This window comes from Micromys minutus, assembly GCF_963924665.1.
Source record: "Micromys minutus genome assembly, chromosome: 5".
Taxonomy (NCBI): domain Eukaryota; kingdom Metazoa; phylum Chordata; class Mammalia; order Rodentia; family Muridae; genus Micromys; species Micromys minutus.
This window is the reverse complement of record NC_137974.1, coordinates 8,946,021-8,967,818: the sequence shown is the minus strand read 5'-3', so window position 1 is coordinate 8,967,818 and position 21,798 is coordinate 8,946,021. Positions and strand designations below refer to the sequence as shown.

The window sequence follows — 21,798 nt, the reverse complement described above, 5'->3', positions numbered from 1 at the left end:
TATTCGTGTTTTAGTTATTTACATGTCAAGTGTTCTCCCTTTACCCAGTTTCTCCTCCACAACCTGCTATTCCCTCTTTGTTCCTTCCTCCATGTAGTTGTTGCTCCCTCAACCTTATTTACTTCCATATTTTCTGGACAAACATAATAATAGTCACATGTATACGGCGCTTTCAGAAGATTTGAATTTAGCTCTCTACATCTATGTGAAAGGAGTGAACAATAGTCTGTGAAATCATTTTCAGGGAACTTGTTGCCTCTTCTGTCATCCATGAGCACTGTGCTGCCTTTTCAAAGTTTCATCCCAGTACACACATTTACATATATGTAGATGTATATGTAGATGATGTAGAGGTATATGTACATGATGTACATGTAGATGTATATATGGGGTATATGTACAAATATGTATGTAAAAAGAGATAATAAAAATAAGCTTGAATTTTGAAGAAAGCATAACGGAATGTATGAAAGTTTTTGTATCTTAGAAAAAGAAGGATGAAGTGATGTGATTAAAATACAATCTCAAAAACATTAATACATAGTAAATAAAATAAATGTAAATGGATGATGCTTTATGACATTTTTAATTAGGAATGAATTAATAACTTTAATGCAGGTCAGCAGTAAGTATAATATTGCTGAATATCATATAATATTATTTTAGTCTTCCGTTTTGTGGAAAGGAAAACCTTGTAAAGATTAAAATATTTTGAATCTGAAATGTCTATCTTCTCAAAACTAAGTTACTAATGCCATTATATTTTGAGCTTAGATTCGGAGACAACTGGTCTTAGATGAGGTCATTAGAGTAGAGTCTCTATAATAGGGTCTTTGAAAGTATAAATGGAGATAGAAATGCCCAGGAATTGGTTTATTCTGTAAAGCACTTGGTAATTCAGAAGAGAACCCAAGTTCAGATCTATGACACTCATGTAAAAAACCCAGTGTAGTGGCACAAACCTGCAATCCCTAATCTGTTAACATGAAGACAAGCAGATCCATCGAAGTCAGTGCCCAGCAGAAGCCAACAAGTCAAGAGAAATTAATGAACTCCAATTTCAGTAAACAATTCTGTCTCCAAAACAAACCAACCCAACCCAACAACCAAACAACAACAAAGGGTAGAACAGAGATTGACAAGATAAGGATCAGGGTCCTTCACACACACACATACACATACACACACACACACATACACACACACACACACACACACACACACACACATACACACACACACACAAGTGGACACATACAAGCACATATACATGTTTATATACTCATACACTTAATCAAGTACGTATATAACATATGTACGCATATGTAGGTTGATGCCAAGGTGGTATATGATTGTTCAATAGAAAGTGGGCAGAGACAGAGTTCTGGTAAAGAGAGAGGAGGTGAAGAAAAAAGAGATTCAAAGAGGAAATAAGATGGAGACAGACATGAATGTTTCTCTCACCACATCTCTATGTGAATAAGGATGTAAAAAATGTTTTATAAGGGTTGGAATTTACAAAAACATTTGACTTACCTAGGTGGGCAAATTATATCTTCATTTACTGGTTGTAAGCTTATTGTGTAGAGAATTTATGAATTAAGAATTTAACATATAATCTTGTTTGATAAGTTAATGTTTGTGGAGTCATGCTTATACTAGACAGCAGACGTGAGTGAAACCAACATGCAGTGTGGTAGGGTAAACCTTGCCTGAGTTCTTAGAGGCAGCATGAAGCTGCTAAGTTAGAGATGCCCCACGTGCTATGTGGCAGCATGTGAAACAGCCTTAGCGTGAGGTAAGAGGATACCATCTTTGTATATTTCCCAATAACACTCACAAATAAAGTCATGTGGCAACTTTCTTTCTTTGAGAGGAATCCATCAACAAGCTGCTTTTAAAAGCCAGAAATCATCTCCCTTACAAGAACAGATCTTTCTACTTTATTATATTACAACAGTCAAATAGTTCAGTGTATTTTTATTATGTGATTAGTGCATATTTTAAAAGATGAATAAAAAATTAGATTAATTTCTGAATCTAAGAATTTCTAAATAGTAAGGATAAATATAGAAATTTTTATTAAATAGTATGTAGGAATAATTTGACTACCTGTTCCCTGAGTTCTAGAATCTCAAATTATTTAGAAACTTTACTTTGTAATCAATAAACAAATTTTTTAATACATGGATGAAGAGGATTTATAGAGTTGTGTGTGTGTGTGTATAGAGACTTATGCTTGTGTAGAAGAGAGATTGATATCAGTTAAGATTTTTGATTGTTTTTCTGATTAAATTTGAAATAGGATCTCTCACTGAGCCTAGATCAAACCTCTAACCATTTATACCTAATTTCTCCCCACCAATCCCTTGAAGGTCATTTGTCTCTGCTCCCAGCCCTGGTGTTGCATGGGTGTCCTTCCAAAGCCCAAATTTATGAGGGTATTGGCAATGTAAACTAACTTCTGGTGTCTCTACAGCAGACTCATGCACACTAAATCACATCCAGTGGATGTAGAATACATATTTCTATGTCACAGATAAAAGTCATATTGCTTTATTTTCAGTATTTGTCCAAGTTTGATGACTGCCTTTGGTAGAAATAATTTTATTATCATTTTACATATGTACTTGATTTTTTTTGTAATGAAACATTGACAAGATAAAATGAAGTAAAGAACAACAAAATAATACTCATAAATTTTTTATCTCCACTTATAATTTTGATTAAAAATTTAAATATTTCAGTAGGAAGCTCACTGTCAAATCAAGTAGAATATGATATTCCCTAACATCAAATATACAGTGAAAGTATAATATTGTTTGTTTGAATTCCCAGTGGGAATATGCTAGCTTTGTCATAATGTTTAAATAATGTTCTACGTTTTTATGTAAAGAATTGTATTAAGGAAAACAGGTAGTGACTGGCGAGAGATAGAGGGGGCATTTGCCTTTTGGAGGACCTTAGGTGCCTGGGTTTTCCTTTAGGTTTGTTCAGTCAGAGACTCGGGACTGTCCCTGTCTAGTGAGAGAAGTTAGCTTTCGTGGAAAACAGTTCAAGTTGCTAGGAAGGTGAGAGACTGGAGCTCTCCCCAATGCCTGGCAAGTGTCCTGGAGCCAGAACAACGCCTGGGAGAAGCCCCAAATGGGTTCGGTGAAGAGACATGGGGAAGATTCGATTCCGAGAAAAGGAAAAGCCAGATTGAACGGGAACGAAGCTGATGAGGAAGTGGGGGCTGCCAAGATGGCGTCTGCCTCCTCAGAGCCAGAGGCGGCCTGGTTTTCGCCACTTGATTCCGGGGTTCCTGCCAGTACCGCAGGGACTGTATACCTCTGTCATGCTTGTCAAGAAAATAGGTCATCGAAGTGTTGATTCCTCTGGAGAAACTACATATAAGAAGACAACTTCATCAGCTTTGAAAGGTGCCATTCAGCTAGGTATCACTCACACTGTGGACAACTTGAGCATCAAACCAGAGCATGGTGTCCTTATGCAAGACTTCTACGTGGTGGAGAGCATCTTCTTCCCGAGTGAAGGCAGCAACCTGACACAGGCTCACCATTAGAATGACTTTTGCTTCCGGACTTACATACCAGTTGCCCTCTGTCCCTTCAGAGAGCTATTTGGTATCCAGCCTGGCTATTACGTGTACTCCCTTTGCAGTGAGCCATTGGTTGGACTCAACAATTCTGGAGCTAGTGGTTCCCTCTTTTATGTTCAGTGATGACGAATCCATCATTAAGACTGTCCAGCATAAAGAAGCAGAATTTCTGCAAAAGTTGCTTCCAGGATACTACATGAATCTTAACCAAAAACCCTCGTACTTTGCCGCCCAAATTTTATGGATTATGCTGTGTTCTAGCAGGCGGCAAGAGCATATAAATTGTGGTGATAAACAATCTCTTGCCTCGGTCAGTCAGCGTGCATATGAAATATAACCTGAAGGGTTCAACTTACAAGCGGCAGGCTTCTCAGAAAGAGCGAGAGAAGTTTCTCCCCACCTTTCAAGACCTGGACCTCCTACAAGATATCCCAGATGGCCTTTTTCTAGATGCTGACATGGACGGTGCTTTGTGTAAGACTCTGGAGAGGGACTGTTTGGTCTTCAAGCATGTTAATGTCCATCCACAATATGGATCATGCACAGCAGAGCAGAGAAAACTCCGTCGACACCTGCAGGACTAGCCCCGCAGAAGGCTCTCTATTCCAAAGCTATGGAATTCATCCAAGGAGAGGCTCACATGGGCAGCACCATGGAGAGCAGGGGACCACATGGGTGGTATCCCTTCCCGGAATAACAAAGGCAAAAGGCTCGTGATTTTTACTGGCATCATTTGTATTCTGCCGCCCTACAGGTTTAAGAAGTTGGAGCACTCTTGGAAAGCAAAGGTCCATGATGGGGACATAGTATCTTGTCTGTACATCCTCCGGGCTTCTATGCTGAGTGGTTCCAGCGCTTCATGTACACAGCACAGTGGTCAAGAAGACTCCCTTGAAGTCTTCTCCCATCAAAAAGTTTCTGTCTGGTTTCTCTCGGCGATCAGACCCCAGCGGCAACTCCTATTGCTACTCCCCAGCCAACAGCCTCTGGACATCACAAAGCACAAGTGAGTACAAAGGCGGAAGTGGAGCCAGATGGACACCTTAGGCATCCTGATGTCTTACCTCGGACTCCACCTTTGGAGGAAGTAAGTGAGGGCTCACCTGTTCTTGGTCTCAGTTTTTCACCTGTAGTTGGACAACCTTTGCAGATACTAAATTTGCGTTCAACGTTGGAAAAGGTGGACGTTGGAGAGTCAGATTTCACACACTGAGCCTAGGAAGATCTGACTCCGTTATGGCGTTGATCCCAAGATGTCAGCCCTTGCCCCAGGAATGCTGAGTCGTCTTTTTGGTCACCAACAGAGGAGAGAATATGGAGCTAGCAGGATTCAGTCTCTGTCTCCCCTTCCCCTGGGCAGGAGTGCCTTTGACAGTTGAGGACAGCATTGTCCCCACCACACCAGAAGTGGGTGGCATGAATTCTCCACTGCCTGCCAGGGTTTCTATAGCTGAATATTTTTAAACCCCCATTTCTTGTGCTGGACGTGGGGTTGCTGGACTAGGTGGTTTTCTCCTTTTCACCTTTCCCCTGGAGCTGGACTCTTAATTTCCTTAGGACAGACTGGCTGGACATTGTTCCTACTTTGACCTTTCTGCTGGTCTTTGAAAAGACTCTTAAGAGTTTTTTATAAAGGTGTTTGGGGGAGAATAAGGGTGAACCTTATTCCCAAACTTTTTTTCCCCCTTAAAAAAGGAAAGGAACACAAAGAGCACACGATGTAAATTTGAGACAGTCTCAGATAAAAGTAGAAGAGCCCCAATGTTTGTGAAGCAGAAAGGCTAGGCCTGCCCTGCCAACATCTGCTCTCTGTTTCCCTCACTTAGAGGTGAGAGAGTGGAGAGGGGTGTGGCCGCACGGGAGCGTGGCTGCACAGGGGCGTGGCCGCACATATCCTTTTTTTCAGATAGTGGGGCAGTTTTGTTAGGAGAGTGGACCTTAGCAAGACCCTACTCACTGCCAGTTCATACAGTTATTACTGTTCTGCAACTTGGAATGTATCCTAATAGTTTTTCTGAATATAGAGAACTATCAAATGATTTTAGACCATTCTCCAAAGGAGACTTCTTTGTTCTTCCTATACTTTCCACCCATATTTATGAGGCTAGAGATTACTGTCTTAAACTCTCAGCACACTTCCCTCCATTAGGTTGTCGCTATGACACCCGGCCTGCCCCTTACTCTGTAGAGAAGCTGGAAATGGGGCCACGGAGCCCTTTCCTTCCTCTCATCTGGTCCTAACTGGTACGGCAGTGCATAGTGTTTCCGGTTGGCTGTTGAAATTTCACATTAGTTCCTTCTTCTTCCCGTCTCACCTTGATAGCAGGTTAGCCAACCCTCATATAACTGTCTATATTAGACACCCCAGCCAGCTTCTGGCTGCCTGTCTCTGCTGCCATGTTCAGGTATACAAGAAGGAAAGAAACAATTTCTTGCTCTTTCTTTTTTCATCATTCTCTATTTTATGATGTATTTAAGTGTTTTATTCTGGGGTGGGTGGGAATATTCGAGGGAGGTCTGGGACCTAGAGAGAGGACAAGGACTTCAACAGTTTTAGGGAGTGTTAATATTTGCCTCTACTATGTATTGTTGAAAAATGACAAATGCAATATAAAGGTACTAAATATCTGTTTCTAATATAAAAAAGAACAGTATCAAAAACAATAAGTAACTGTCACTGTGTGTTGTTGGAGAACATAGTATTCTTAAAACTTGGTCTTTTCCTGTCTTTCCATTTGTCTTTTCATCCATACTTTACCTTCTTTTTCCCCAAACAATACAGAGATATACATGGCATAAAAATTAATACTATGAATCAATTTAAATATAAATATATGAAGTTAACAGCCTTAGCTTATTCTTATAATAATCAGTTTCAATAAGCATTTATAAAGAATTATTTAAAGAATGGTTGGAAAATAGGTTCTCATCAGATTTTATTTCTTCTGGCATGGTGTGTATATTTATTGACTGGTCATGCATTAAGCACTTATATTAACATGGTTTTACTTATATGTCAATTTTTGCTTTTTGACAATAGGCAACAATGAAAGCATTTACATAGAACAATAAAATTGTGCAATTTTTAATCAATTCAGACTTATCAGAAATGGGCTTCTCAATTTTTTTTCTATACTTCTGATGTTATAGCCTAAGACATGCTGAGCTGAATAAAGACTTTAGCTGCCCTAGGACCCGGTGTTGTTATCCATTAATTTGGTGGTTTACTCATTCTACGAAACAGTGCATCCAAGGGTATCATTCATACTCAGTTGATTAAACAAATAATTTTTACACAGCAGACTAAGGAAGGAGCATATGAATTGATGACTGTGTCTGGATATGATGTTTAGAGTGGTGATCAATAAGATGATCTTTAGAATAATCCTTCAAAATGGAGATTTTATTTGCAATAAAAATCTGCCACTTACAGATTTCCTATAGTGTTATTTCATACTTCACTACCTAAGAAGAACTGGCTGTTACGTTTATTAGCTAAATTAATTTGTAGAAGAGATTTTTAAAATGCAATGCACAGAGCTAGAGAGAAAACTGCAGGTTTTTGTATGTGGGCTCTTCTACTGCTATTGGCTACCTGACCTTTCTGAACAGTCTGACACATCTGACCATATCAGACTCTAGCCAAGCAGATCCTGTACATTCCACAAAAACACTCACACATACAAAGTAAAATAAAGCAGGCAAATATCTAAAATCCTTCAATATGATTAGTCAACTTTAATCAAGTGAATAGAATTACTCACGAGTGGCTTCTCAGTCAACACTCTCTTAGGAAGGACATTAATGTGTGCATGCACTTCCTGTACCTGTAGGGAAGTGTTGACTGCCTCTAGTGCATTCTAGGAAAGGAAACTATCTATCTTTACTTATGAAATCATACTTCACATTCCTGAATAACTAAAAAATTAGCAAGCCTCATATATAAATGTAAGCAACTTGATTTTTTAAAACAGTCACAGTATTACATACTGAACTTTCTTTTGTAGTTCAAAATGTAAATTTATTGACAAACTTCCTTTCCAAAAGCAAGAAAAAAAAGCACATTAAAAATAAAATCCATTTTATTATATCCCTTTTGATTTAGCATTTATAATATAGAATAATATTCACAGTATAATCTAAACAGATTCAGAACTCAGACAGGCAATCATGTAACATGTCAATGTTAAGCCACCTAAAATTCTTCATCGAAAAAGAAAAGAAAAAACTACATTATTCATTTTTATAATATGTCATAATATAACAATTCTTAAAATTTGCAACATTCAAAATCAAATGTCGTAAGACTCAAATCAGTTCGTATCAGATGAGAAAAAGAATATAAATCTTGAACAAGGTACTCAGAAATGTATTTAAATCTTCACACCCCTGGGGCTCTTCTAAAAGACAAGATGTTTAAGATCTCTGAGCTGCATTTAGAGTCACAGTAAGAACCTACATGCAAGATAGTTTGTACTCTCTCATCAATATACTTAAAAGTCAAGCCTCGAGTCCTAGCATTTGCTGAAATGACAACCACAGGATCTAGGACAAAGGCAGGCAGCATATTTCCAAAATTCTTCTGGACTGTAAGACAAGCTTCAGATAATGCATTTTCGAGTTGGTGAGACAATTCATGATGTTGACAGTTTCCCTTGAAGTCTGATTCACAGGATGATTTTATTCTGTGAAGTTATTAGGATGTGTCCTTGCCACATGCACAAAAGCAGTTATTTCTCCCATTTTGTAAAAGAGTATAGCTTACTGGGGAACTTACCTCAGGAATCCTCATGTGATGTGTCCACAGAAAAACAAGTATATTAAACCCTGACAGAGGTTTTGTTATATATGAATAAACTATATGAGATATTATTTTAATATCTGGGTTAATATCAAATTTTTAATTGTTGACAACCAGATTTTTATTAAATTTCAAGACTTTTTATGAAGAAATGGATATGTATCTATCTCCCATTAGAAAACTAGCAGGACTCTGAAAGATAACAGCAAAACATAACAAAATAAAATATAATAAGATAAAACCAAACCTGTCAGATTAAAGTTATACAAGGTAATTCCATAAACCACAATTTCTGTTCGGTTTTACTCTCTTTCTCTCTCTTTCTCTCTCTCTCTCTCTCTCTCTCTCTCTCTCTCTCTCTCTCTCTCTCCCTCCCTCTGTGTGTTTCTGTGTGCATGTGTGTGTCTTCAGTTTTCATAATTTGAGAATTTTATATGTACTCTCTCCCTCTCTCTCTGTCTTTCTGTCTCTCTCTGTCTCTGTCTCTCTTTTCAGTTTTCATAATTTGAGAATTTTATACAAGTATATAAGGTGTTTTGACCAAATCAATCTGTGTTCTATATGCCATCCCTTATCATAATTATATAAGAAGAATAATTTAGAAAAATATAGTGGCATTAAAAAAGAAAAGAAAACAAAAGAATATTAGTAACAGCTTTAACAAATATTCATGTATATTAAATATGAAGGAACAAGAATTAAGAATGTCTAAGGTATAAAAGAAAACAGCAGAAATATATCACAAAACCCATAAATTAATATTTAAATTAATCATAATTAAAGACAAAATCCTATAATGATCTTAACATGTTAAAAAGCATGTATTTTAAAAAATTTTACATTCTTCATAATAAATAATGAAGGTAGTAAAAGCTACATGTGATAGTCCTATATTCAATGATATATTAAATGGACAAATCTAGGAATTTCTTCTATATTCAGGAATGAGGCAGCACTTCTTCTCTAGAATTGCATTTATTCAGTATAATGCTAAAAATTTTAGCAAGAACAAAATATTAAAATTCAAGTTACATTGAGATTTCATTACATCACAGTCTGGACAGCAACCACTAAGAAACTAAGTTAACAATAAAACATGATGGGGAAGGATTCAAGGGGTGTACAAATGTACTATGCATGGTTTTATTTAATCTTTCAGTAGTTTTTTGTATATGCTGTTAATCATTTTTATTTTCCACCCATAATTTTTGCCAGATCTACCACACAATCATTCACCCATACAACTCTTGTCATCTTTATTTTTTTAAAGATTCAAGCCCCATTTGTGTTGCCTATAAAGAATTGGAATTATTACACTCCATGGTAGTACAGATTTACCAGAGGTTAGCTTCTTGAAGAAAATCATCTGTTCCATTTGCAAGCCACTATCAATATCTAGCAGCTCCAGAGCAAGGGATAGTTCTGTCTTACCAGATAAGATCTCAGAGTTCACATCTGGAGCATATTCATTATTCTTTTTATCTCATACAGCATAACTAGCACTTTCCAGGATTATGAAGCCTATCCAGTGGGAATCAAGCATCCAGATGGTTGGTTTGATATGTTGATATTCTGAGTCAAGTGTTGTAGTTTCTTCAGGAATAAGATCTTAACTGTCAATTTCTCAATAGTAGCCAATATCATAGGCCACATCCTGCAATGTTTATGAGTTTGAGGTACATTACTGGCCAAGTTTAAATAAAAAATAAAAAAAGAATATTTACCTAAAGGTCACAAATTTCTTTTTCATTTTCTATGTCTTCTATGCATAACAATGTAAAGTCTAAGCAAGAGTTTGCTAAAATTTTCATCTGCCTAACACAAACACAATTCTCTACCTTATAGCTGTTTATCAACTTCTACTGCAGAAGCTTTTCCTTCTGGATTTATAAATGGATGCTACCTTTTGGATGTATGATATTCTTCTTCTATACAAAAAAATTTCCTCTATTTCTATTGAACTTCTTTTAAAATATAGTAGTGACATTATTCAATAAATTCATTCTCTAGTTATTTGTGAGTTTCAGTCCTTAAGATAATAAGACTGGGAAACTGAAAGCCTGGTGCTGATTTTGATGGCCATTGATTTGTGCATTAGTTGTAAGTTGCAAATTATGCTTTAGTGAGAAAAGAAAGCCTCCCTCACTTTTACATTCAGTACTTTTTCATACATATAGTACCAGAAACTATCTAGAAACTATCTAAAGAGACAGGCTTCTGGCATGTCATTGAAGCATTACTGTCCAAGTGCCTTTAACAGGATCATGAGAGACAAGATGGCTCAGCAGATAAAGGTATTTGCTGTGAAACCTATGGACCTGATTTCAGATTCCAGGTCTAACATGGTAAATTTATTTCTGCTTTCCATACATGTGCATCTTCATGGTTCCACAAACAATGACAAAGATCTTCATCTAGTTACAAAATAAGCTGACAGACTAACAATAGCCTTCCTGTACCAACAACAGGTTCAATGAGAACAACCCGTGCAAACAGTCACAATCATAGTAGCCTCCTGATATCCTAAATGTAAAAATAAACCTTATTTAGGTTTATTTTTAAGTTATAAAACAATGAAAATTGAAAAAAAATATTAAATGGGGGAAATCTGCCCCATATTCATGTGAGTATTAACAGACTAAAAACACTTATTAGAATCATTAAATAATTTAATGCAATATTTCTGAAAAGTCTATGTCATTCTATACAGAAATATATGTTGAAATATACGAAAATTCACAGGGAAGCACTCTTGTGATAAAGAGTTTAGGAAAAGTTTTCTCTTTTCTTAACTGTATTGGATTTTATCACAAAGAATTTCAGCATAGATTTCAGCCAGAATAGTTATAAAAAAAGAAGTTCCCTGTAGTAAAACAAACGACAATATTCAGTTTCGGCATCTCAGGCATTACCAAAGAAAACCACAGGAAGAAACACATGCTGTAAACATCACAGTATAAGACTGATATCACTGAAGAATGCACTAATCAAAGCAGTGTAATAGTGTGAAAGATCTGGAAAGACTATCCAATGGAATAAGAAGGAAGGTGTGAAAATCAAACTACACAGCTAAAGCATTAAAAAGAAGTATTAAAGACAAACACTGGGGAAACCTATTTAACAAGTGGCACAGGAAAGGTGGATTTCTCTCAAGCTTCACTCCTCATGCTACGCTAAAAAAGTCAACTCAATGTGATTCAGAGGCTTTAATACAATACCTGGGTATTTGAAACTAATGAGGAAAAACAGAAAAGCAGCTTCAAAATCTAGGCATAGGTAATGACAGTGTGTGAAGAAATCCAATTGCTTCTGAATTAATAAAATAAATCGAAAATTGAGGGTTTATAAAGCTGAAAAGTGTCTGTATTGCAAAGAAAATACACAAGACTTAAAAAGTTAGCCTATAGAACAAGGGAAAGATATATATATAATTACTAAATAGTCAGCAAAAGATGAAATATCACAATCAACATACAAGTAAATAAACTACATAATACATTGTTGTGAAGCAGACTAGCTAATGAAGTATTGTATTTACTAGTATTTTCCATCTTTACCAAATAAACTTATGAAACATTTTATAACCTTGACATAGAAATAGAAAAAAAAAAAAAACAGAATGATAAAAATAACCATAGCCCAAATCACAGTATAAGTTTTCATCAGAGTAAAATGAATATCACGATAAAAATAAACAATAACAAGAACTGATGAGATGTGTAAATTTTCCACTTTTTTATTTTATTGGTGGAGAGGCAAATTTGTACAGTTGCTGTAAAAACCAACATTAAACTTCGTGTAAACAGTAATCATTGATGTACTGAATTATCCTGGTAAAAATTCCAGAAATACATCTAAAGTAATAAAATTAACATTCGAACATATATCAGAATATCCATTTTCTCTGTGATTATACCTGTACTGACTAAGATATAAAATGTTACCTACTAAGAGTTGCATGACTTCAGAGTAATATGCACTGCATAGATCATGGAATATCATTAGGCACGGGAAAAAACCATTTATATCAATTTTCAGGACAATGAATGGAACAGCATAGAAGCATGTGTAAAAACAAGCCAGATTCACAGAGAATGAACTTATGTTGTATCTTATATGTGGGGTTAAATATAAACAAAAAGATTAGACAATAGTTGGGAAAGGAGGCTTCAAAACAAAGAAACGATGATTTAATAGTATCAAATGTATTAGTACCAAAATGGAATTGTCAGAAACTATTGTACATGATAGAAATACACTCCTATACCGGTATTAAAAAGTAAACATGAGATTAAAAATACTAGTGGCAGTTCTGGAGATGGTAGAGTTGGAATGTTTACTTCTTTTGGCATTATACAAAGGAGGATGTGATGTGACACTAAAGACTATTTTTTTTTTTTTAGAAAACACTGAAAGAGGCAAAAGATTGCCACATTTACTAGTATTTTCTATTTGTAGAAAATAAACCAACCAGGTAGAAATGTTATAATATTTCTTGTAGATATATGGTAAAAATATTATGTAATTGAGAGCAGAGTGTAAAGATGAAAAATAACATAAGGCATTTAAAACTGAAATTTATAAAATGTCTTAAGATACAGTATACAAAATTTACTTTTTGATTTAACTCAAAATATTTTAATTGGATATTCTCTGTATTTATATTTCAGATGTTATCACTTTTCCCACAATCTCAAGCTCCCTCTCCCTCCCATTGCCTCCATGAAGGTGCTCCCTCTCCCAACCACCCTCTCCTACCTCAGCGCCTTGTCATTCCCCTACACTGGGAAAAGGAGCCTTTGTTAGACCAAAGATTTCTCCTCCAATTGATGTCAGAAAATACCATCCACTGATGTATATGCACCTGGGGCCATTGTTCTCTCCATGTGAACTCCCTTCAGTCCTTTCTCTAGCTTCTTCATTGGGATCCTTGTGTTCAGTCTGATGGTTAGCTGCAAGCATCCTCCTCTGTATCAATATGATTCTGTCTGAGCCTCTGAGGAGGCATCCATATCAGGTCTATGCCAGTAAGCACTACTTGGCATCAGCAATAGTGCTTGGGTTCGTTGGCTGCATATGGGGTGGATCCCCAGGTGAGGCAATCTTTGGATGATCTTTTCTCCTGTACCTGCTCCTCTATGTGCCCCTTTATTTCCTCTTATGAAAGTTTTGTTCTTCCTTCTAAGAAGAACTGAGGCATCCACATTTTGGTCTTTATTCTATTTGAGCTTCAAAGGTTCTATGGATGGTTTCTTGTAACTTCTGAGCTTTTTGTGCAAGTATCTGCTCATAAGTGAATACATACAATGAGTGTTCTTTTGTGATGTTCAGGATGATAGCTTCAAGTTCCATCCATATGCCTAGGAATTTAATGAAGTCATTGTTTTTAATAGCTGTGTATTAATCCATTGTGTATATGTACCAAAAACTCTGTATTCATTACTCTCTTGAAAGACATCTACGTTCATTCAAGCTTCTGGCTATTACAAATAAGGCTGCTATGAACATGGTGGAACATGTGTCCTTGTTAGATGTTGGAGCTTCTTTTGGGTATATACCCAGAAGTAGTATAGCTGGGTCCTCAGGTAATACATTGTCCAAATATTCTGAGGAACCACCAGACTGATTTCCAGAGTGGTTGTACCACCTTATAACCCCTCTAACAGTCAAAGAGTATTCCTCTTTCTCCACATCCTCACCAGCATCTGCTGTCACATGATTTTTTTGATCTTAGCCATTCTGACTGATGTGAGGTGAACTCTCAGGGTTGTTTTGATTTGCATTTCCCTGATGACTAGGAATGTTGAACATTTCTTTAGTTGCTTCTCAGCCATTTGATATCCTCAGTTGATAGTTGTTTCTTTAACTCTGTACCTCTTTTTTAATACGATTATTTGTTTTTCTAGAATCTAACTTCTTGAGATCTTTGTATATACTGAATACTAGTCCTCTATCAGATGTAGGATTGGTAACAATTTTTTCTAAATAAGTCAGTTGCCATTTGTCCTTTTGACAGTGTTCTTTGCTTTTAGTGAGTTTTTAAGTGTCTAATACTCTTCTAAAGACAACCCCCTTGGTTGACCATGGGTTACACACTTAGGGCCTCATAACTCTATCTACCTCTGCATATGTCACTTCCACAAGTAGAGTAACAGTGATTAGTAGAGCCTGAACAATATACTGTGGTTATATATTTTAAAGGGTCATAAGATGAGGCATGGTTCAGCTGGCACTGGCACTTGCCACCAAGTCTAATGACCTGAGTGAGTTCTATTTCTTAAGATGTGTTGGTAGCAGAAAATCTGTGTCTGCAAACTGTCCTACAATAGCCACATATATAGTAATTTGAAAATGCATGCATGCACACATTTGTGTATATGCATGTGCAGAGAGAGAGAGAGAGAGAGAGAGAGAGAGAGAGAGAGAGAGAGAGAGAGAGAGAGAAAAGAAAAATAAACTTGACATTTGTTATGTAACAGGCAGATGACTTTTATGACACGTATGTTTCTGTCTTGTATGCTACTCTTGCAAATCACATTCACACTTATGCATAATAAACCACAATACACAGCAAAGTGTCCTCTACTATTTACTGCTTCGTCTCTATAATCAAAACTGGGTCTTTAGCCATAATGAGGAACTGTACCATCATCATGTATGACTTCACTCGGAAGAGCAGGTGTTTAGAAAATATTTCAACAAAACAGTGAAAATATAAACATCTTGTGAGTATGATAAATTTATGATTGTAAACACAAAATTATAGTGGAATTATTACTCAAAAAATTAGAGTGTATAATTATTTTGGGGAAGACTTAAGTTTACTCTGCAATTCGCACCTCAGGTTGCTCACTTCTGCATGTCACTTCAATGGCAAAGAATTTGGTGCAGTTTTCTGGTCTCCATGTTTCCTATATACAAGTAGCACAGATACATACAGAAGCATGACTGTTCAAAATAGTAATAATAATAAATATTAATCATGAAACCAAATAAAACTAAAAAGCAAAATTGTTCAAAATTTATTTTGATGTAATATTTTCAAACTACATTAAAGTGTCAGTAACATAAATTTAGCTACATGCTAGCCAATGAATATATTTGATTATAGCAGTTACTAAAATGTTAGACATTCAAATGTATAAATATGCCAACTTTAATAGGAAATTAGTGTGACCAATATTCTACAGTATTAACACACAGGTAACTATGTCAAATCTGGGTTTATACAGATTGTTCTTAGAACTTCTCAATTTCAGAAATTTACGCACTCAGAGGTTATATGTTTGAAGTTGGATGAGCTGTAAATCTCAAAGTAAATTCATTTAACACCTGATATTTTCAATATCAATGATACATGATACATTTCAAAAGTATTCCAAGTATAAAGGCTGAAGCATACAGTAACTAATCCATTGCTCCAGGGTTACACGAACACCTTTCTTTCTCTTGACTGTTGGTGAACCTTTGGATTTAGATGTACTAATTCCTGAATTTAAACATGTGCTTTTATATCAGCTTTACGCACTAGGTAACTACTATAATGATACACTCCTTTTTCATATTAATAATAATTATTAATTAATATTATATTATTATATTATATAATATATTAATAATTAATTAATATAATATTATTAATATTAATATTAATATTAATAACATATTATTAAACACATAATAACTGTTCCATAAGGCATCTGCTATTTATAATAAGGCATTTTAAACTTTATATTAAATCAAACATATTTAAGCATGTTTACTGAGTAATAGCAAATAAAATCTTATATATATATATATATAAATATATATATACTTTAAAATTATTGTGTGCATACTTAATATAAAATTAAATTTAAAGTTTATAATAAAGTTAAGTTAGTAAGTCATATGGATAAATGCACACATATAAATATATTTTCATAATTCAGAAAGCTAAAGTTTTTAGTAAAATTACTAAATTTCTGTCTAGAAAGTGTAAATATTAGTGAAAACATGGAAAACAATACTGGCCAAGACAGTAAGTGAACGAAGCACTTCTACTCATTAGGAGTAATGATTTATTTCTTCTTTTTATAACTATTTTATTTACTTACATTCCAGTCGTTGCCCCCTCCTGGTCCACATTCCACAGTTCCTCATTCCATTCCTCCTGCTCATTGCCTCCAAGAGGGTGCTTCCTGGCCACCGGGAACAGCAGAGATCCAGGGATGCTGGACTGTGCTGCAGGTAGCCAGGGTGCAGAGAGGTCTGGGTCAGCATGCAGAAGACACAGCCCCACCCTCTATTTGGTTCAGGAGAGCAGGAACTCTGTCTGAGGGACTGAGTTTCCACACAGAGGGCCCATGCATGCTGACCAAACGCTCAGGCCATTTGCCACCTCGAACAGCAGAAATCCAGGGACAAGGGCCAGGTTAGACCTCACTGTGAGTAGCTAGGGCACAGACAGGTCTGGACTGAGCACACAGAAAGCATGCCCCTCCTCCCCCTGTCCACTATTGGTTCAGGGGAGCAGGAACTCTGCAGTAGGGACTTGGTTTCCACCCGGAGGGTCTGTGCATGCAAAACAAAAAGCTCAGGCTATCTGCCACTGGGAAAAGATCTTTACCAACCCTACACCTGAGAAAAGCGTAATATCCAAGGTATACAAAGAACTCAAAAAGTTAGACTACAGAGAATCAAACAACCCTATTTAAAAATGCGGTACAGAGCTAAACAAAAAGTTCTCCATTGATGAATATCAAATGGCCGAGAAGCATCTAAGGAAGTGCTCGACATCATTAGTCATCAGGGAAATGCAAATCAAAACAACCCTGAGATTCTACCTCACACCAGTCAGAATGGCTAAAATCAAAACTCAGATGACAGCAGATGCTGGAGAGGATAGAGAGATAGAGAAACACTCCTCCACTGTTGTTGGGGTTGTCAACTGGTACAACCGCTCTGGAAATCAGTCTGACGAATCCTCAGAAAATTGGACATAGTACCTGAAGACCCAGTTATTCCACTTCTGGGCATATACCCCAGAGCAGCTCCAACATATAATAAAGACACATGCACCACAATGTTCATAGCAGCTCTATTTATAATAGCCAGAAGCTGGAAAGAACTCAGATGTCCTTCAGTAGATGAATGGATCCAGAAATTGTGGTACATTTACACAATGGAGTACTACTCAGCTATCAGAAACAATGGCTTTATGAAATTTTTAAGAAAATAGATTCATCTGAACAATATCATCCTGAGTGAGGTAACTCGGTCACAAAAGAACAGACATAATATGCAGTCACTGATAATGAGATACTAACCCCAGAAAGCTCTGAAAACCCCAGAAAAAACTCACAGACTTTGTGAAGTTCAAAAAAATAAAGGCCAAAAAAATGATGAAAAATCATTTTTACACACCAAGAAAACTTGGACTATTTCAAGGTTATATCTTGTTTTACATGTGCTTTATGCTCATTGTAACTAGTAAGATGTTATTGCACACTATCAAACCTTTAAAAAAAATCAAGTACTGACAAAAATGTATTCATATGCCTTTATTCAAAAATGCTTTTAAAATCTCTACATTTATCTTTGTTTTTTTTTAAAATAAAGTTGTTCAATTAAAAAAAAAGAGGGTGCTCCCTATTACCAGGCCTACCCCTTCCCTGGGTCCTCAAGTCTCTCAAGGCTTAAGCACATCTTTTCCCACTGAGGCCAAACCAGACAGACCACTGCCTTATATGTTCCAGGGACGCTGACCAGCTTTCGTATCCTCCTTCTTGATGGTTCAGTTTCTGGCAGCTTCCTGGGTTTCAGGTTAGTTATGATTGCTGGTCTCCAACACACCTCTTCATCTTCTTCTATCTTTCTCCTAATTCAACCATATGTTTACAGTTTTTGGGTAGACATTGATGTCTGTCTCAAACAGCTGATGGTTGAACCTCTCAGAGAACAGGTTCCCATCTGTAAGCACTCCATAGCATCAGTAATAGTGTCAATCCTTGGTGAGCCCTAACCACCCCAACACACACACACACACACACACACACACACACACACACACACACACTCACATACTCACACTCACAAACACACACACACATACACACACACACACACACACACACACACATACACACACACACACACGCACAGGAGATAGTTGCCAAGTTGTGATGGTCATTAGACCTCCTTTCCTTCAGTTTCTTTTCTCCATTTTTGTCCCTGCAGGTTTTTTTTTTTTTTTTTTTTTCCGGAAAGGAAAAATTCTGGGTCAAAAATTTGACTATGGGTTAGTAACACAGTCTGTGCAGTTAAAGCCCTGTCTATTTACTAGAGGTGAACTTATGGACATTTTGGCTAAGTCATCCATCCCCACTGAGTTGTAAGAGTCTCTCCTTTCCCAAGACTATAGTACTTTTTAAAGGGTTCCCCCACCTCCCATTCCAAAGTCTTCTTATTTTCACTCACTCTCCTGGCCCTCTGGGCTACTTACCTGTCTAGTCCTCATACCTGATTCTGTTCCCCTTTCCCCACCCTCCCTTCTTTCACAGTGGTTCCTACTTCCCTCTGCATCCTGTGATTATTTTCTTCCATCCTCCATTTGGGATTGAAGCATGATAACTTGGGCCTTTCTACTTGTTAGTCTTATGGTCTGAGGTGTAACAATTTCTCATGTGGTATTGCATACTGTAGGTGGTACAGAAACTGGTAAACTTTACATCCCAAATACCTTAGCAGAAGAGATAATGGTCCTACCATAAAATGAAATAAAATAAAATAAAATAAAATATAAAGTGTCTGAATCTACCTATGTGTTTAACCTGATCATAGAACATGTGCATGTATGTGAACATAACAGGCTACTCCATTAGAATGGGCAGTATCTGCATTCACGTGCTTCATCTAAGATAATTAAACCGTGTTGAAGAACAGGGTAAAGAAATAAGTATGGCTTAGCATTTATCATGAAGATGTGCATATGTAACATATAGAAAATATATATAAACCTGTAATGAAATGATCAAATATCTAATTATAAAATAAAAATAGATTTTGAAAAGGTATTTCTCTTAACTTGATGAGCATATAACCCATTATCATAAAAAATTCTTAATATCAGTATAATTAAATTATAAATTAAACCTCAGCAATGCGACCTCACTTCCATTAGCAAATAAAAATATGAAAATAACAGGTGATGGTGAAACAATCAGAAAAATGAGAATTGTCATATTTGCAGGTTTCAGAGTAAACTTGTATGACTAATATGGACAATTCTTTTTCAGATATTTGTTCTAAAATAAAGATATAGATAAAATAGAAAGATCATACACAAATTCAAGTATGTATCATCTGAGAAATAGAAAAGCAAATGTGGTATATTGACATGAGGGAATATTATTTACCACAAAAAAATGAACTTTTCATTCAAGGAAAATAAACATGTAATATTAAACTGAGGTATTGTTTATATAATCTTAAGGTCAGAAAATAATGTAATATTAAATGTCTTTTATTTTCATAATTTGGTATAATCCAAATTCTACCAAACAATTTTAAAGCAAGCTTATGCATATACTGCTTTAAATACCATGGATATATTTTTTTTATTTTTTAAAGTTTAATCTACATATGTTTATTAAGCTAATATAACATTAGTTTAATAAATGTTCTCAGGGTTTTTTTTTTTGTATAACTGGGCTTGTAGTTTATCAGAGTCATGTCACTACAAACAACAGTCAAATTTTGTTCCCAGTATTTTATTTGTTTGTTTATATTTCTCAAGATGTTTATATATATATATATATATATATATATATATATATATATATATAATGAGCTTATGAAAAATAGTTGAATGTTCAGTATACATTAAAAGGTAAATCAAGGGGCTGAAGAGATGGCTCAGTGGCTAAGAGCATTGACCGCTCTTCCAGAGGTCCTGAATTCAATTCCCAGCAAGCACATGGTGGCTCACAACCATCTGTAATGGGATCTGATGCCCTCTTCTGGTGTGTCTGAAGATAAAAGGTAAATCAACAGGCATTACTATTTACATATTGGTTATGGGTAGGACAGTAAAATTAATATGAACTGTATTTTGTTTTTCTACCAACTCTACAAGATTGATCTGCTATTTATTGACATGGAAAAGTTGGAATGGACATGATTTGATGTCAATTTGCAACATGATGTCTACTACAACTGCTTAAAGTATGTTTTACACATTTAACACTTAAAGGCACAAATGCAAGTTTTTCGTAAATTTCAGAAAAAAAGGATTTAATGGGCTGTATGAGTTCTCCAAAAGCACTTATTTTCTTGTGCAGTGAGAGAGAAAAAAAAAAAAAAAAAAAACTAGTCTCATGCAATGTCACTGGCTAAACTGAGTTTCTCCCATGGTTTTTGGATGCTTTGGTTTCCCATAATAGAACATCAAGTAATTTTTAGTATTTTCTGAGCATATCAGAATGACAGGAAAATGATTTATATTGGAAAAAATTGCTTTTATTATATATCTAGAGAAGAAATGAATACTTCTAGAAATGCATACATAAATTTAAATATATTTTCAAAACACCAAGTGTCTAGCATTTCCAACTATATCACTGTGGTATTACGAAGTCAATTTGATTTCCCAAATGAATGAACAGGCTCACATCATTTTACTTATGCAATGGAGGACTGAATGAATGATAATTTATAGTTACATTTTGTAGTTGTCATTGGGGGAAGGAATGGTAACCAGGTAAAATTGTATACATATTTTACTTCCTAGAACTTCATTTCACTCACTTTCCATAAATATCAAATTTGTTCTTCCTTTTTTATTTTTTAAAGTAAATTCAAAATTAGCAAGTTTTTTTGTTTATTTTTCTTATTAACTAGTAAAGAAAATTCATTTACAGATTAACTAAATCAACAAGGTGAAGAATAGAAAGGAATTGTTCAAAGCCTATTAGCGTACTATTGTTGGTTGAGGAGTGAACTGACTCTGTGTTATCTTACAAATAAACTCAAATGTGTCAGTATAGGCCATTCAAATGAAGATTGCTTTTCAGGCTTTTACACTGTACTTCTGATGGATATTATCAGAATGATTATTACTTGTTCTCACAGTGCAGAAATGGAAAATAAAATCAGATTTTCTGATTCCCAGAAGGGTCTTCTGATTTGTAGTTACCTTCTCGTGTTTGACCACTTCAGGTTTTTGAAGTTTAGGCTTGCATCATCAAACAATAAAATGTATGTCCTAGTCAATCACCCAATCCAAGCACTATAGCTGATCCCAAAATGTACTTACTTGCAGGAACTAGACAGAGATGCCCCCTCAGGGACTATGCTACAGTCATATAGATAAAGCTGAGCATCCTTGCAGCTAACCATCCATCTGAAACCAGGGATC

The 21,798-nt window shown here is 35.7% G+C and overlaps 1 pseudogene across 1 annotated transcript; it reads left to right on the top strand.

The window, feature by feature from the left end:
* Positions 1–3,243: 3,243 nt before the first annotated feature.
* Positions 3,244–4,814, top strand: LOC308420833 (phosphatidylinositol 4-phosphate 5-kinase type-1 alpha-like; annotated as a pseudogene). Its single transcript has one exon. The product of its transcript is annotated as a phosphatidylinositol 4-phosphate 5-kinase type-1 alpha-like (transcript).
* The last annotated feature ends 16,984 nt before the right edge of the window (positions 4,815–21,798 follow it).